Source organism: Balaenoptera physalus (assembly GCF_965194825.1).
Source record: "Balaenoptera physalus genome assembly, chromosome: 6".
NCBI lineage: Eukaryota > Metazoa > Chordata > Mammalia > Artiodactyla > Balaenopteridae > Balaenoptera > Balaenoptera physalus.
This window is the reverse complement of record NC_138885.1, coordinates 103,217,734-103,236,570: the sequence shown is the minus strand read 5'-3', so window position 1 is coordinate 103,236,570 and position 18,837 is coordinate 103,217,734.

The following is an 18,837-nucleotide window of genomic DNA, read 5'->3' as shown; positions in this document are numbered from 1 at the left end:
ACACTGTCAGTAGATCTAATAATCTCCATTTCACGGTTAAACAAAACAACGACGACGACAAAAAAACAAGCTCAAAAAAACCCAAAACCAGAACAAGGGTCGGTAAGGATTTGAACTTACAGCTCTCTGACTCCAAAGTTAAAGTTGAATGATGGTGAGGATCTGCAGTTTGGAAGATTCGAGGGCAAATGTGGAGTAAAAGTCTGGTTCCAGGAGCAATTCAGCTCCACAAATATCATGTTCATACTCCAGCACTGCACTCAACCCTGGGATAAAAAAGATTAATAAAACTTGATCTTTGCCCTAGAGGAGTTCAAAATCTACTGGATGGACTTTGTAAACCAAAATTACAGTCCATTACGACAAGTGCAAATATGAAAAAGCCTGTGTCCAGATAGAGGTAATACACAGGAAGAAATGACTAACTCTGCATCAGGAGGGTTTCAAGGGACCAATCAGAGTTTTCCAGGCAGAAAAAGGATGTAGCACATTCTAGAAGGGGCCAATGTGATTAAAGACACATGTGGGCTTGTTAGGTGTGAATTGGAGGAGACCCAACATTTTCTGAGACTGTGGTGAAACACATAAGGATTAGTGAAGATACAGTCACATGCAATAGGAGGTGGAGCCAATGAGAAAGCTAAAGAAAGACTATCCCTTGGTTTTATATAAGTTGCATGGTTTTTCTCATAAGAGCTCACACTCCAAGAAAAAAAATAAAATTTCTGGCCAGAGCTTCTCTTATTTTTAATAATCACAAGTATGCCTTATCCCCATTATGCAAATGAGAAGAAAAGAGACAGAAGTCCAAGTCTGTTTGACTCCATAATTCATGTGCTTTATACCTCCCACAAGGGGATTCCAAAAATACACTGTAACATGTATAAGTCATGTGGCCAAGTGGGAATCAGTAGCAAGAGAGAAGAAACTGGGAAAAAATAAAATAAAAACAACAACAACAAAAAAGAATCACATAATAATACAGAAGGATTTTATGGGTAAAAATACCAATTGCAGAAAGTTTTCATGCCTCGTCATGAACGCTGGCCAAATGTGTATAAGTGCCAAGAATACAAAAAAGCTTAGAATACCATCTATATTTTGTGTGAGGAACAGATTATGTATATGAAAATAATTTAATTGTTTGTTCATTCACTATTTTACAAAAATATTTATTTGTTAATGTGTACTGGACAACTTGCTAGTTCATATAAAATTCATATAAAAATAAAACAGAATCTCTGTCCTGCAGGAACTCACAGTCAAGTAAAGGAGACACAGGGGGAATTCCCTGGTGGTCTAGTGGTTAGGACTCTGTGCTTCCACTGCTGGGGTTCGATCCCTGGTCACGGAAAGATCCCGCAAGCCACGCAATGTGGCCAAAAAAAAAAAAAAAAAAGTAAAGGAGACACAAATGAGTAATTTATGTATGGAAAGTGCTCTATGAGAAAGCCCTAAGCTTGAAAATAAATATGAGTTATCCAGCACATAGCAGATGCCCCCAAAAGTTATAGCCATAAGTGTTGCCCAATAGGTGTGAGTGGAAGGGAGAGCCTCTGGTTACTTTTTGCATTCTGAGTTTTGGCCTATTCAACTAGAATTTCAGGGAGGCAGGATCTAGGTACATTTATGTTTCACAATTGCCCCAGGTGATTCCTCTGAAGAGACAAAGTTGGGAAGCATGAGTTAAGGCAGTGGTTTTTAACCACAGATACACACTAGCATCATTAGGGGAGCTTGAAAAAGAATGCTGCCTGGGTTCCCTCCCAGTCTCTTTGAACTAGAATCTCTGACGGTGTGTCTCATGCATTAGTATTTTTAAAATACTGTCTAGGTGATTCTAATGGTCAGCCAAGATTGAAGACCACTGAGTTAAGGGATTGGCATGGATGGGATAGCCCAAAAAGGGGGCTAAGAAAGAGCACAAGTGAAAGAGTAACACTAGAGATAGGAGAGGATGCAAGAAAAAGTCATGTTGTAGCATTACAGGGGCCTTTCACAGAGGAGTGAAGATGTGGTTACCTGTTACAAAATGTCACAGAGACATCAACATGGTTGCTGGATTTGATTATTATAAGGTGGCTGGTGACCCTGATGAGAAGGGGTGCAAAGGATGGTGGGATAGAAGCCAGGTTACAATGAATTGAGGGCTGCATGTAGGAGAGAAAGTAAAGAGAGAGAGAGTAAAGATTATTCTTCTAAGAAACTTGCTTTGAGTGGAATAGAGAAAGTTTCAGAAGGATGGAGAGTTGGTCAAGAAAGGATAATTGGTAAAGGTGGGAGAACCTAAGACCCGGAACATAGAAGTTATAAGGAGAAAAGAAAGTTCTTCCTCTAGGAAAAGCCTTAAGGATAGGGATAGATATGGACAGGTTTATACCTGGGGGCAGGAGGGAAAGTTGAGGGAATTCCCACCCAAGGAGCTCATTTGTGCTGACTAAGCCAAAAAGCTGGAGAGGGGGATGAAGGAGGGAAGGGTGGCATTGAAGAACCAGTTGATAATTTAAAGAAGTTGGAAAGAATGGGGCTGAGTTTAGGGAAATGTACAAAGGCCTGATATGAGTGCATTAAGGGCATTGTCTTGGTAGAAGATATTAAAATGAACAAATTATGCAACTTTATTCAGCAAAATTCTGAAGTCTGGGTATAGAAGACAACACTCGATAAATGAATTGATTTGGGATAGGTGAATTACAGGACAAGGAGAGCAGACAGATGTTAGTACTATCAGCACTCCTTCCCTAGTAATATTAGGTACCACATAAAAGATACTATAAGTGGTCTTCCCAGAGCCAGTGCAAGAAAAAATGGCTTCCTGGGCAAACATTATATGGAGGAAAGGAGAGTTATTAAATATTAGGCTTAAGAAAGAGAATGAGGAGGAAGAGAAGTTGAATGGCTACGGTGCTGAGACCACAGTTGTGTCAGTTAAGCTGGCAACAGTGACCAGTCTGATTGGAGTAGAAGATGTATGAGTGTGGAAGAGAAGAAACAGATGAGATCCAATTGTGAAGGGTCTTGGATGCTGGGCTAAGGAGATACAGACTGAATCCTGTGAGTGGTGAAGAGTCCTGGTTTGCTTTTCTTTGATCGTGGAAAATGGTGTGCAAAGTTGCATTTTAAGCAGGTTAATCTGGCAGTCACCTATGTGGCTCATCTGGATTTTAGATGTTGATCTCCTAAGTTTCTTGTGGTTTTCACTATTCAGCTTCTCTACTAATTTACTCTTCATTCTTCACAATCATTATTTAGCACCTTGTGCTCCTGCTTTCACCACTACCTTCATAGATTTTTTGCAGACCTCATTCTCTTTGCCCTCTCTGCCTCTTTCCACAACGACTCAAATTTCCTCCTCCGTTGGCGTCTGTCCTGCTTCCGTTCCTATTTAACAGGCTGTTCTTTTCCTTCTTTTTAAACTCTCCTCCTTCCTCCATCCCCCTAATGCAGGTATCAGTCTGGAGTCCCTGTTCCTCTTTGTCTTCTTCTGAGGATACCTCCTCTTTAAGGCTCACCCACCTCTGTGTAGATGACACAAATCTATACCTCCAGCCATCCCTGCTATCCTGAGTTACAGACCCCAAATTTCGATTTCTCAGTATAAATTATATCTTCACATGGGGTCCCTCCTGTACCTCAAACTTAGTGTTACTAAAACAGAATTATTCCATATCCTACAAAAGAAGAGTTTCTTTCCCTGCACACAAAACTCTGTTTTTTTTTTTTTAAATATATATTTGTACCCACTATTAACATCCTATCTGGGTTGTTGTAGTAGTTTCTTAATTGGCTTATTGGGTTCTGGATTTTTATTCCTCTGATTTGAGTTATAAAACATTGACAGATAAATCTTTCTGAAAAGTTTTATTCATGTTCTCCAATTGGCCTCATTTCTTAGCCTTCCTGTCACTGTAAGAAAGGTTAATGGACTCTCCACTGCTCATGGATTGAAGTCCAAAACAAATTTCTTAGCTTTAAATCATCTGTTCTTTAATGGCAATAATATTTTTGTTGATCTTTATGATTTTCTGTAGTGTTTCCTAAACTGAGTTATATCAAGCCCTCATCTTCACTTTGTTTATTTAATAAGCAAGTATTTTCCAGCATCTCTGGTATTCTGACAGGAGGTAAATGCTTCACACTTGAGAATTACCTGCCCTACATTTTTCCCTGTCTACCCCAAACACAAGGTGTTCTACACTCAACTCCCAAATGTGATTGTTTCCTGAAGGTAACAGTGACCTTGCTAATAAAAAAGGCACCTCTTTTTATTTATAATAAGATTTTTATAAGGAAATATGCTCTATAGTACTTTTTTGGTCTGCTGTTTTTTATTTCCTTTTTTTAAAAATAGGCTTTCTGGATGAGTAATCTGTGAGGCAGACATCCATCCTTGTTACTACCTTCATACAGGAATTACTGCACACATAGTGAATGGTGTACTCTGGGGGCACTTTTGGCCCATTAGCCTTTCTGGTTGCATAGTAGTTCAGTCTCTCCTTTCTTAAGTGCGAAAAGACTTCTTTATGTGAACCCCCATTTGATACCTAAGGACCTATGCTTCAGCTGGAATTTCGAGCTGGCTTGGGCTTCCATATTATGTGAAGAAATGATTAAGCCTGCAACCATGAGGTTTCCATAGTCTGCAGGGTCCAGAGAGAAAGGAATCTTTCTGATTGAAACCCTCCTGGTTCTGGACACCTTTTTTTGCACCAAAGCTGCTTTCCCCCATAACTACTATATTGAACTTTCTTTTGTTGAGTTTCTTCTGTTGCTTTTCTAATCAACTGGATTTTAATACATACAATTTCCATTGTTTGTTTTGCGTATAAAATGTGTTTTTAACAATTGTTTGAGTTTTTCAGATTAAATATTTATTTAGGCCTATTCTTTCTGCCAAATCTTAAACGTTGTTTACATTATCACCTTTTCTAGAAGTCATATGTTGCTTCTTAAGAATTTTAAAAAAGAATAAGAACATGAGAAATATGGACTAATTTGCAGAATACTAACTGGTTTTGCACTTTTCTTACATGAATATTTTTTCCTTTCTAACATGATTATAAGCTTCATGTGGGTAATAATTTATCATATTGTATAGTTCTTTGTACAGCACCCAATAGGGTCACATAGGTAGTAAACACTCAGGAAATACTTATTGGCCTTTGTTTCAGGAACACAATCTATCTGTGTTGAAAAAGGATTTTTAATATCCAGCAACTTCAAATCAATCATGCCAATTTATTGAACTTAAGAATTTAACCAAACTTCAATTTTTAAAAAACTGTTTCCTACAACAAACCCTTGTTTCTCTCTGTCTCTCCCCATACTTAAGGAATTCTGTTGGTTTGATCTTGACTGTTATCTAGATCTCCGTGTGTTAACAGGGATGAAGTATTAACTTATTGACTTATTATTAGTAATGATTTCATCTAGTACCATACAGCAAGGAAATCAAGAATAGTCTTGTTCCTTGAATTTATAATAAATAGATTAAAACAATTCTACTCTGCATATAAGTTTTGGAGATTAGACTAAAGCTGTAGGCTCTTTGGGGTGTGTGTATATACTTTAAAAAATGTTAATTAGAAAACTTAGTCAAAACAACTTATCCTTTTGCTAATAGATAAAAGTGTAATAATGGATCCTAGAAGGAAACATTAGCAACTTCTTTAGACTGTTGTACTTGAATATGCACTTGAACTTTTTAGTTAATAATTTAGATAATAAAATTCCACATGAAATCTATGTCAAAAAATGGTTAGAAAATACAAAAAGTATATCAGTAGACATGATTCTGTAGAATCTGAAGATGGTTGTAAAAAAGAAAAAAAAAGCTCCTAGATATGGATGAATTTAGGAAATATTTTGCACTAAATTTTTACTTTATATTTGAAATCAATATGGAAGAGTATTGGTTGCAAATACATCATCAAATCATAAATATTTTAAAGCCTCTGCTAACCCTGTGCTTGCTGCCATGAAGTATACATGAAAAATAAAAGAAAAAGAGAAATCTTTGTTCTCATAGTTTATTCCCATTAGAGGAAAAACATAAAAGGATAAAAAACTAAATAGTAAAAAGCTTAAAAATCATCTTGAGATTAAAAACAGAAGAGAGAGCACAGAACAATATTTATTCACAACATATTCTTTGGTCTAGTTCTATGTTTATTATTTTATCTTTATTTTTTATTGATTTTTACTGGAGTATAGTTGCTTTACAATGTTGTGTTAGTTTCTACTGTACAGCAAAGTGAATCAGCTATAATATGCGTCATTCCCTCCTTTTCTCCCCTCCTCCCTTCTCTCCCAAAGCATGGCTGAGCGCCTTCTGTATGTCGGGCCCTGTGCGGGGTATAGAGTTACAAAGAAAAATGAAATATAGTTTCTGCCCTTGAATGAATCCAATTATACCAATTGGAATCTTCAGGAGACATCATTTAACAGGTCAAACATCAGAGAGCAGCAAGGAGGGGTGTCTGTTACACCCCCAATTTGGGGGGTTCTTAGAAGGATTTTTAGTCCAATGGTGTCTCCCAGGCATAAGATCTGTTCAGGAGGGGTTGTAGCCAGCCCTTTACAAATATACTGGGATATCTTCGTGGAACCCAGTCAACTTTTCTAATCCATTCTGAGCTTCAGAATGGGAACAAGATCTAAATCAAGTTAACTACTTAGGAGGCAATAGGGACTTTATAATCATTACTAAATAAGACTACAAGATGAAATTAGGACTCAAACCCCAGGCGATGTACCTAAAAGTAATTTTCATTAGATTATGACATATTCTGAACTTCACCAATCACCAAATGTTCTTACTCCTGAACATCCAAAGAACAATGTGGATAAGCAGAGGTTTAGAATTAGGGGAAGGAAAGTCTACCGTGGATGAGGAATGTGTATCTTAAGGGAAGCAAGGGCACTCCCTAAACTTACCATGACCTCTAAGAAATCATGTAGTTCCTGGAATGTAACAAGTAATCAATAAAAATTATTGTTAAGAGAAAGATTTATGTCAAAAAGATACACAGTTTTCAGAGGATAGCTCTGGAGACTCCTATCAGAGATATTCCCATGCCAATGTCTGTGGCTCAGTCTGAGGCGGATGTTAGGTGTCTCCTTATTCCCACAAACAGGTCATCTAATAGTTTTAACCTTTGACTTTTTAAACAGTATCTATTATTTTCCTCTTTGAACAATGTATATTAAGGTGGTATATTTATATTACATAAATATATTTTATATAAACTGGTTTGTATATGGGAAGGGTGGCATTAAGATTATCGTGTTTCCATTTTCTGACTTTTATTTCAGGAATGTATGGCTGCCTTGCTTCTCTTGGCCCTTCTGGTTATGGTATTAATTCAATGAAACAGATCTTGGGACTCTGCTTCTCCCCACTACCTTAATAGAAAGATTTACTGGCTTTCCTCAGTAAGGGGGTTCTGATGTCCCAGGCAGACTAAAAGGCTTAACTTGTTTTCCTCATTTAAAGTGTTTTTAACTCTCACATTAGATCCTAATTTTTAGACTACATCCATGGTAAGTTGGGCATAGATCCTGGATTCTAGAGTATTTCCATTCCTCTAATTCTAGTTCCTGAAATCTTACAGGAGAGATTAAAATATATAGTGCTTTCTGAGCCTCTCCTAGAAAAAAAAAAAAATCCTAGGGTTTCATCAAATCCTAATTAAAAGAATGAAGGACTCAATGCAAAGTATGTCAGTCTGGTTCAGTGCCCAAACACGAAGCTTGTATTAGACTGTTTGAAAAGGTGAGTAACCTTAGTGTTCATGACTTTAAACTTTGAGGATGCCTTTGAAGAGTGTGGAAGTCTGGTTGAACCTGGCAGTTTGTTTATTCCTTACGAGAACATTAGGTGTCAGGCCAATGGCTCAAAGGAAATGACTCTCACACATTCCTTTAAGTAGGGAGAAGAGAAGAGAGGTATGTTGGCTCCTCCAGTTCCACATTAGGAATATGCCTCAGGGTCCCTGGGAAACGAAAGGGGTCATACAGAACAGGGAAGAATCTCAGCTCAGAAAGGGTATTCATTTGAGGGAGAAAGGGTTAGGAGAAAAACTTAAACCTTCCAGAAATCAGGAAAGATTTGGGGGACAAGGGGAGGGCGCTTTACCTAGGAATGTGAGACAGCAGCTGAGTGGTAAAGGGGACTGACAGTAGATGAGCAGGCTTTGAAAATGGGGAAATGGATAATTAAGCATTCTTTAAGGATCCAAATCTGGAGAATGAATTTTCTCTCTCACTCTGGAGTGTTTGTCCCTGATGAACCTTTGGGCAGATGTCGGCCTTCTTTAGCAAATTGTTTTAATTCTGGATTTGTGAGGTGGGGCTTGAAAAACTATTAAAGTTTGGGTGGAGAATCTAATGAAACATCTTTCTTGATTCAAAGTTCTATAACTCAAGTAATTTAGCTTGTGCTTTCAAGCGAGAGACAAAAATAGGGAATATTTCCTAGGTTTTTATGCTTTCCAGTTCTATTTAATCATGTTTTTATTTCCATTCCAACTATTTGGCTTTATTTCAGTTGTAATATTATAAATGACCTCAACACAGCTTAGGAAGTGGGAGGTAAATATAGTAATTCAGTAAGAATTATTTTTTCGTGTGTGTATGCTGACAAGTTGTATGGTGCCATAACTATCCTGAAAGTTAAACATATTACTTTGAGGGAACAAAACTAAGACTATACTGTAACCACTTAGTTAATATTCTAGTTGCTCAGGTGAAAACTTAGTTATTCTTGCCTCCTTCCTTTCCCCCACACCTTGCATCCAATCCAGCAGCAAAGGCTGAAGCTTTAACCCCCAAATATCTCCCAAAACAATCTTTTCCCACCACCTCCATCAAAACCATCCTTGCCCAAACCCTGAAAGGAAGTTTGGATTTGCAGTTGTCTTCTAACTTGTCCATCTCATTCTATCCTGCCCCCTCTCAATTCTCAACCCAGCAGCAGAATGGTCCTTTAAAAACCTAAATGACACCATGTCATTTTCCCACATTTTTCATCTCACTTGCCATTGAAACTGAGGTTCTTACTGGGGCCTACAAGGCTAGGGCTGTAATTCTACGTTCCTCTGAGCTAACCAGCTACCAATCCCCAACTCAATCCTTATACTCCTTACTACTCATTAAACACGACAGCATGCATGTACCTCAGAACTTCAGTATTTCACTCTTTTCCCCAAATACCCACATGGCTTGGTCCTTCACCTCCTTCAGGTCCACAGTAGACAATTTCCATAATGTCTTCCATGATCATATGTTATAACTACACTTCCCTCTCTACACCTCCCCCCCCCACACACACCCAAACCACTTATCCTACTTTACATTTCTCCATAGCACTTAAAATCTCCCTGGTTAACAATGTTTGTAGAGACCTTTTTCATTGATTTACCCCCAGATCCTAGATCAGTGCTTGACACATTGTATGTTTCAACAAATATTTGTTGGCTAAGCACCGAGTAATATAAGAATCAAGGTTGCTCTTCTACATAGGTGAAGCAGATGATGCCAGCCTATGCCACTGGGAGGCTCAAAAATCAAGTCTGCTCCTCTTTTCTTGTTTATTCACCTGTTTTCCCCAAATCTTCTTAATATGAGTTTGCATTCCACAATTAAAAGAAAGAATTAAAATGTACTAGTTAGCCACGGTTGCTTTTTAGGAAGGGGACATGGGACTCTGTCAGGACAGCCATGAACATGTGTGCAAGTTGCGTGCTGCACACAAGTGTTGGCCAAGGTGCATAAGTGAAATCCTGCCAGGGTTAGCTAAATAAGTTCTGTGCTTGACCCGGGTTTGCATTGCCCTGGATGTCATCCCAGAAGGCTTTTCTACTTTTCACGAAGGCATTAAATGTGATGGGGGCAGAAGAGGAGGCCAGGCTGGACTTTGGGGATTAGAGTGGGAGGTAGACTTACTTTTTACTAAGAAGGTTTTTATTCTCTTTGAAGTTGTTTGCATCTTTTAGTTTTTATGTATATACATTATCTATTTTTAAGAAAGGAAAAAAGGTATATGCATCCACACATTGGCATAATTTACCCTGAAATATAATAGATGGATCAATAGCAGAAACTTCTTTAAGAACGAGTCTGGTCAAATCTTCCATTTGTCCTCCAGATCTATCTTCTACCCGCTGTACCTTGTTCTGTGCCCTGTATGGTTGATCTATGTGAACCGCATCAACAAGCTTCCTTTCTTCTCATGTCCGATGGGGTTTATCCGATGTGCAGCCTCAGTAGGATATGAGAAGGAAGAATTATGAGTTTTGGATATCATTCTCTTGATTCCAAAGTCATAGCTTTTCTCAAAGGGGTCATTTCTACTTATCTCTCTCCTTTTGGATCTGGATAACTGCTCCCTCATCCAAGGAATTGCACTATGTCTTCTGACACCTTCCCTATACCTTTTTCCTAGTCCAAATCTTCTTGGCTTATCTTCGTTTGAAAGTGGCGTATGTTTCCGGCTGCAACCCTGACTTATACACAAGTTTCATAAGAAGGAAGAGAACTGTAAGGAGACTGTGAAGAAGGAACAGGAGCACTGGCTCAGAGACAGATCAGAAATAGGATCCAGGAGGACACCAAGATAAACCAACCATCTGAGACATGAACTTTTAGCGTGAGAAGTAGCCTTTGAGTTTGTTTAGCCCAGGTCCTTTGTTCTCCCATCTGAGGGAAACTGAGACTTAGATTTAGTAACCTTATTTAAGGTCATGTGACCAGTTGGTAACAGAATCACAATTTGTACCCAGATCTGAAACATAAGCCCATTATTCCATCATAGTCAACGATTTTGCCTAGGGCCAGCCATGAGAAAAAATATGCCCTTTTGTATACCTAATCGCTGGCCTCTTTCTTTTTCTAATGCATCATAAGGTATGAATACATACATACCTTGTTCACTGGGATTGTACTCACTGAGATCATACCCCATGGAACAGATAAAAACTTTCTCCAATTGTGGCTATGGTAATTGTGTCTTTTCCTGGCCACATCATTTTTTACTTCTGGTTTGCTGACTCATTTCCTGTATTTCATATTGTTCTTTTCTATGATGCTTTCTCACATCATGGAATTTTACCTTACTTGGAGAATATTCTTATTTGCGTAATGGTTGACCACTAGAAGTTCAGATTTTAAATACAGAACTATCTATAATGACTACTGCTATAGATTTAGTCATCTGTCTTCTAAATTGCCCAGACTTCGGGCTTCTTCAAAAACAGTGGTGCTTGTTTTTCCTTATCTATAAAATGGTGATAATAATATCTACCCAATAGATCTGGTATGAGATTTAAATTAGATAACACATATAGAGCTCTTAGCACCGGAGTTGGCACATACTGTGCCATCAATTGATGTTAATTACTACTGCTGACTTCGTAGTAAAAGGACACTCCATGCTACAATTTTCAGATCTCTGTTCTCTATTTCTCTTTCCTGTATTTTGGGATGTGTGTGTGTGGGGGAGGAGGGGTGAGAGCTTACTCTGCTTTTTGGCTTAAAAGCAGTTTCTGGATTAAATCTAATCATCAAAACGATTGCTTCTTTGGACAATTATGACTTTCATGATGTTTCTCTTGTAATACTATTGAATAGAAGGCTCGTATTGAATGTTGTCTCTAGTCTTCTGGGATTTTCCATTTTAGACATTGACATTTCTGTCTGGTAGTCTGCCTTTGCTTAAAGAATTTAGTTTAGCTCCACAAATGTTTACTGAGCAAATACTATTGACTAGGTGCTAGGGATACAATGGTGACTCAGACAATATCTTTATACCAGAGAACTCACAGTCTTCTGGGGGTACTTTTCTCTCAGCCATATCTTTGATCAAGCCTGTGAACCAAGTGCCCACATCAGTCTAACGTGGATAACTAAGTGCCAGCTCGTCGCTGGGTTTTGCTCCCAAATAAGCAAACTGTCCTCATCTGATCCCATAGAGTTTCCAGTGACACTAGTGGGAATTTTGAGGGTACATCTGAGAAGAGTTTTATTTACTCCTTCCTCACATTGTTTCTAATTATAAGCACATGTCCCAGGAAGTCTGATGCTTATCTGCTCTTCCTCAGGCTTCAACATGCTGGTAAGCACACTTGAGAAACACAGTTCTTCAGAATTTGATAAGAGGCTAGAAGACATTTCTAAATTATTAGATCCAAAAGAAGCCCATGGAGATTATCCAGCAGCCAGATTCTAGAATCTGCCTCAAACCATACATTTTACTGGTTACACTGACAAGGTTATGAAAGATTGCTCAAGGAGCCTTTGTGACACCCCAAGGGTTGGCCAGCTGGTTGTGATTTAGGCAGAACTAAGAGCTGAATCTCCTTTTAACGCAGTTTCTCATAATTGTGTACTGATGATTAGTTCAATTCTCAGTTTTTGTGATGCTGTGAGCCATTATTATATCTGTCTGGAAGGTCTCAGCATTGGCAATTTGATGTTCTTAAATGCCAGACAGTTTATAAAGAACTGGGAAAGTGATTTAATTTGCTAGGAAGGTATGTGACTATTACCACTTCTTAGGGAATTCCTTTCCCTCATTAGGCTTTCACAAATGCAAAATGCATCCACTGCTCAGATGCGCTGTGTGAAGATACTTGGAAGTTAGTCCTCTTAAGTTCTATGTCATTGTCTTAGGTCTCTCCATGCAGTCCTGCTCTTGCGGGGAGAGGGGAGTGGTAGGACTTTAGGAGTAGTCAGCAGGTGAAGAACTATTGATACTTCTTGTGAAATAAACATTCAAAAAGGTAAGATGAAATTGTTTCTTGTTTTATATTTTTCCCAATTACATATGTGCCCAAGTAAAATTATAGTCCAACAGAACCTACAGAATTTTTCAGCAAGAAAACAACCTTAGAGATCATTAAGTCAAAAGCTAGGAGAAAGGAGGCTAACTGAAAAGCATCCCCTTTAGGAAGATAAGATGCTAATTTTTAGAGGCACTCAGCAGTTAGAAAATCAATTTTTCTTAACATTGAGAATTATTGAGTGGCTGGAAAAGCATCTTACTCTATGAAATATAGTCACTGTTTAGTGCCTTTCCATTTTATTTACTATTTAAAGTACACAACAGCTAGTTAACCAACTACTTATAAAATATATCTAATGTTTAGAGGCACTCAGTGTGGTTATAAAATGATTTTAAGGGTATACAAATATGGTACATTAACCACATTTCATGAACTATGGTTCTCTCTGGAAAAACAAAAACGTTTTCCTTGGCATCCTGCGGCATCTCATCCTAAAGTTTGTAAATGACCCATACTGTTCAAACCGGCTGCCTCACTAGCTTTTGATGCTAGCCACTTTAGAGCACACACCAGAAAGATCAATACGACCCCTACATAAGTGATAGAGCACCGTGCACTCAAAGGCTGTTAGACTCTCTGATAAAGAACGGCTTGACAGATGCAGTGAAATTAAGCAGCATTCACAAAACCCTAGTAAAGAGGTTGTAGGGCTGCAGTCTTTTCTCTGAGCATGGCGGATTGATGGGTGCACTGTGACACAAGATGCATTGAGATGAGACTCTGTCCCTGCCACATGTGTACATTAGAGAGTTTATGGCCTATGAAAAAGTGGGGAGAGTCTAACAAAGGATGGGAAAAGAATGGAGGCTTTTTCAAAGAAACCTGCTACAGAGAATTATGACAAGGGAGATAGAAGGGGGCCCAGCGTAAACTTAACAGTTAGGGAATGTCCAACCATATTTATTTTTAGGCAATATCCTAATTCCCTGCAAACACTCTGCATCACAATGTGTCAGTCTCCCTCTTTCCTTATTGAAACTCCACAACATTGTTTATTGAGGAAATGTGATAGAAATGTTGTTTTAATTTCCTGCTCATGTAATAAAACCAAATGTGTGATGATGTTCACTTTGTCTTGTTTACTTTGCTATGCTGCAGCATGCAGCCTGGCAGAAGGGCTTCTAACACGAGATGATGTCCACACTTAAGCTGGGGAAAGGATGCAAAGACAGAGATTGAAGGCAGGCAGGTGTAAATCCATACTTTGTCTCATCATATAGGTAGGAGTATTTCTAGCAAGGGTAACCAGTAGTAAAATTCTAACAAGGATAGTTGATGGGGAAGTATACCAATTTTCTCACCAAAAGTTAAAAAAAATGCATAAACTATGAAAGAAGGCGATAACATTAAAGAATTAAAACAGACACAAGAAAACTGTGAGAGATTGTTTGGTGAGGACTCTAGCTTACACTGCAGTATGCTTCAGTTCTCTGAGCCCTTCCAAAGTGTGCTAGACTGGACTTCTGGTTTCTGGTCCAGCATGTAAGGAGTTTGGAAGTCATCACTCCATTCTAACAAGCAAAAAGCTGAATAGACTGAAAATCAACAAATCTTCTTAGATCTGTCACAGAATTGAGCTTACAAAGCAAATCACTTTCTCCAAAACTGGAGAGACAGACAGATACACAGAATCACAATTTACTGGAGTAGAAACCCACAAGAAGAAACCTTTGTGGGAATCAGTACTCGAATAGGAAAACCTAAACAAAATTCACAAATTGCTGGGAGCTTAGTGTGGACAAATCTGAAATCTAAAAACTCCAGGGGAGTCCAGTTTTAGGGGAGTCCCACACTTTTGTGAGTTTTACCCCAAGGAGGCTCTCACAGTGAAGATGAGAGAAAATTTCTCTCATGATTCTGGCAAAAGGATGGGCAAAGTAGCAATACTGAAATATGTCCAGGGCACTCTGTCCTTAACAAGGTCTGCCCTTAAGAGAAACTATTTTACCAGAGCCTAATCTACTGGGAATTTTTGCCAGAGCCTAACCAACCTGGCAGAAGGGAACTATCCAACTCCAGCCCCCTCTAGTCAACCTGTCCCATCTAAGTGGGGGAAACTCAAAAGCATTCATGAAGGTCACAGTCTAGGGGCTCAGGCTCACTAAAAGATGGAGACTTAATCATAGGACTATAGAATGCTTCCTGCCCCCATCCCCATCCTACCACCATATCACTAAAGGCTTATTAATCATAGTTATTTTACCCAGTACATCATGTCCAGCTTTCAACAAAAACATTTCAAGCATACTAAAAGGCAAAAACCACAGTTTAAAAATACAGGAAGCAACCACATAGCACAGGGAGATCAGCTCGGTGCTTTGTGACCACCTAGAGGGGTGGGATAGGGAGGGTGGGAGGGAGACGCAAGAGGGAGGAGCTATAGGGATATATGTATATGTACAGCTGATTCACTTTGTTATAAAGCAGAAACTGACACACCATTGTAAAGCAGTTATACTCCAATAAAGATGTTTAAAAAAAAAAAAACACAGAGCAAGCATCAGAACCAGATCAGATATGGTAGAGTTGTTAGAAGTACCAGACTAGGAATTTAAAACAACTATGATTAATGTGCTAAAGGCTCTAAAGGAAAAAGCAGACAACATGCAAGAACAGATGGGTAATGTAAGCAGAGAGACAGAAATTCTAAGACAGAATAAAAAAGAATTGTAGATATAAAAAAATGCTGTAACAGAAATGAAGAATGCCTTTGATGAGCCCATTAGCAGAATGACATGGCTGAGGGAAGAATCAGTGAGCTTGAAGATATGTCCATAGAAATTCCAGAACTAAAAAGCAAAGAGAAAAAAGGCTGAAAACAATATAACAAAATATCCAAGAACAGTAGAACAATTATAAAAGATTTAACATAGGCATAATGGGAATACCAGAGGAGAAGAAAAAAAGGAACCAAAGAAATATCTGAAGCAATAAAGGCCGAGAATTTCTGCAAATTAATTCCAGACACTAAACCACATATCCAGGAAGCTCCGATAACATCAAGCAGGATAAATGTAAAAAAAAAAAAAAAAAAAAAAATCTACATCTAGGCATATCATATTTAAACTGCAGAAAATCAAAGATAAAGAAAAAAATCTTAAAAGAAGCCAGAGGAAGCACCTTACCTATAGAGGAGCAAGGATAAAAATTACATCAAACTTCTCCTCAGAAATCATGCAAACAAGAAGAGAGTGAAGTGAAATATATAAAGTTTAGAGAGAGAAAAACAAGGAAACACTAACCTAGAGTTTTGTATCCTATGAAATTATCCTTCAAAGTGCAGGAGACATACTCACTCATACTTTTCTCAGACAAAAATTGAAGGAATTTGTTGGCAGCAGGGACTTACTTTGCAAGAAATGTTAAAAAAGGAGTTTTCTAGAGAAAAGGAAAATAACATGTCAGAAACTCAATCTGTATAAAGAAAAGAAGAGCATTAGGGAAAGGATGTGTGAAAGTAAAATAAAAACTTTTATTTTTTATTCATGATTGATTTAACCTGTAACAGTTTGTTTAAAATAATAATAGCAACAAGGTCTTCGATGTATGGATAACCTTGCTGTACCCATGAAGCAATATAGGTTTATTTGAAAGTAAAGTTGGATAAGTTGTAATGTATACTGAAAACTCTAGAGCAGCCACTTAAAAAGGTTAAAAACTGAAATAATAATTGATATGCTAAAAAAGAAGAAAAAATAGAATCATAAAAATGCTTGATTAAAACCATGAAAGACAGGAAAAGAGTGGAAGACAAAAGCAAGAACAAAGAACAAGAGCAACAAATAGAAAACAGTTACAAATTGGGAAGATATTAATCAAAGTATATCAATAATCACATTAAAAGTCAATGCTCTAAATAAACGAATTAAAAGACCAACTAATAGATTGTCAGAGTGGATCAAAAGACCCAACTCTATGTCATAGATAAGAAACCTGGTTTAAATATAAAGACACACGTAGATTAAAAGTTAAGGGATGGAGAAAGATATATCATGCTAACACTGGATGAGGCAAGCTGGTGTCAAAGCAAGGAAAATTATCAGGGATAAAGAAGGGCATTGCATAATGATAAAGAGTCAATTCTCTAAGAAGTCATGACAATCTTTATTAGATATGCACTTAACAAGAGAGCATCAAAATACAGGAGGCAAAAACTGGTAGAACTGCAAGAAGAAACAGATGAATCCACCATCATAGTTGGAAACTTCAAGACCTTCTATCAGTAATGGACAGATCCAGCAAGCAGAAACTAAGTATACCATAGTTGAACTCCACAGAACCATAAAATAACTGAATATAAATGCCATGTACAGAATACTTCATTCAACAAGAGCAGAATAAACATTCTTATTAAGCTCACATGGAACATTCACCAAGATAGACCACATTCTGACCCATAAAAATACACCTTAACAAATTCGAAAGAATAGAAAGCATACAATGTCTGCTCTCAGACTATAGTGGAATGATTCTAGAAATCAATTACAGAAAGATAGCTGAAAAATCCCCAAATAGTTGGAGATTAAACAGCACATTACTAAATAATATATGGCTCAAAGAACAAATCTCAAGAGAAATTTTAAAATATTTTAACTAAATGAAAATGAAAATACAATTTATCAAAATTTGGGGGATGCAGTGAAAACAGTGCTTAAAGTGAAATTTATAGCATTGATTGCAAGTATTAAAAAAGAAGAAAGATCTAATAATCAATAATCGAGGCTTTTACCTTAGAGAACTAGAAAAATAAAAGGAAATTAAATCTAAATGAGAAATAATAAAAATAAATAATAAAATAATAAAAAATAAAATAAAAATTAGAGCAAAAATCAAAGAAATTGAAAATAGAAAATCCATATAGAAAATCAATGGAACCAAAAGCTGGTTCTTTGAAAAGATCAACAATAGCCTGGAAAACTAAAAGAAGAGAGAGGACAAAAATTAATAATATCAAAAATGAAAGGGGGGCATCACTACAGACCTCATGGACATTAAAAGAATTAGAATAATTAAGGAACATTATGAACAACTCTACACCCACAAATCTGTTAATCTAGATGAAATGGACCAATTTCTTGAAAGATGCAATCTGTCAACATTCACAGAAGACAAAATAGACAATCTGAATAGGCCTAGATTTATAAAAGAAATTGAGTCAATAATTAATAACCTTCCAAAACAGAAAGCACCAGGCCCAGATGAGATCACTGGTGAATTCTACCAAACGTTTAGGGAAGAAATTATACTCGTTGTCTAGAATTTCTTCTGGAAGATAGAAGTAGATGGCCTCATTCTATAAGGCCAGCATTCCTCTAATACCAAACCAGACAAAAACATTACAATAATAGAAAATTAGAGACAAATATTTTCCAAGAATATAGATGCAATAATCCTCAACAAAATATTAGCAAATCAAATTGACAATGTATAAAAAGAATTTTACACTGTGACCAAGTGGGATTTATTCTAGATGCAAAGCTGGTTCAACATCCAAAAATCAAATTAACATAATCCATCACATCAACAAGAAGAAAAATCACATAATCATATTAGTAGATGCGGAGAACGCCTCTTACAAAATCCAGTCCCATTCATGATGAAAACTTAGCAAACCAGAAGTTGAGGAGACCATCCTCAACTTAATTAAAAACATACACAAAAATCTACAGTTAACATCTTACTTAATGGTGAGAAACTATAAGCTTTCTCCCCAAGATCAGGAGAAAGGCAAGGATATCCCCTCTAGCCACTCCTTTTCAACATCATACTGGAAGTCCTAGCTTATGCTACAAAACAAGAAAAGGAAATATATCATATACAAATTGGGAAGGAAGAAATAAACTGTACTTGTTAACAGATGACATAATTGTCTGTAGAAAATCTGAGAGAATCAAAAAAAATACTCCTGGAACCAAGAAGCAATTATAGTAAGGTTGTAGGATATAAGATAAATATACAAAAGTCAATTGCTTTCTTATATACGGGCAATGAAAAA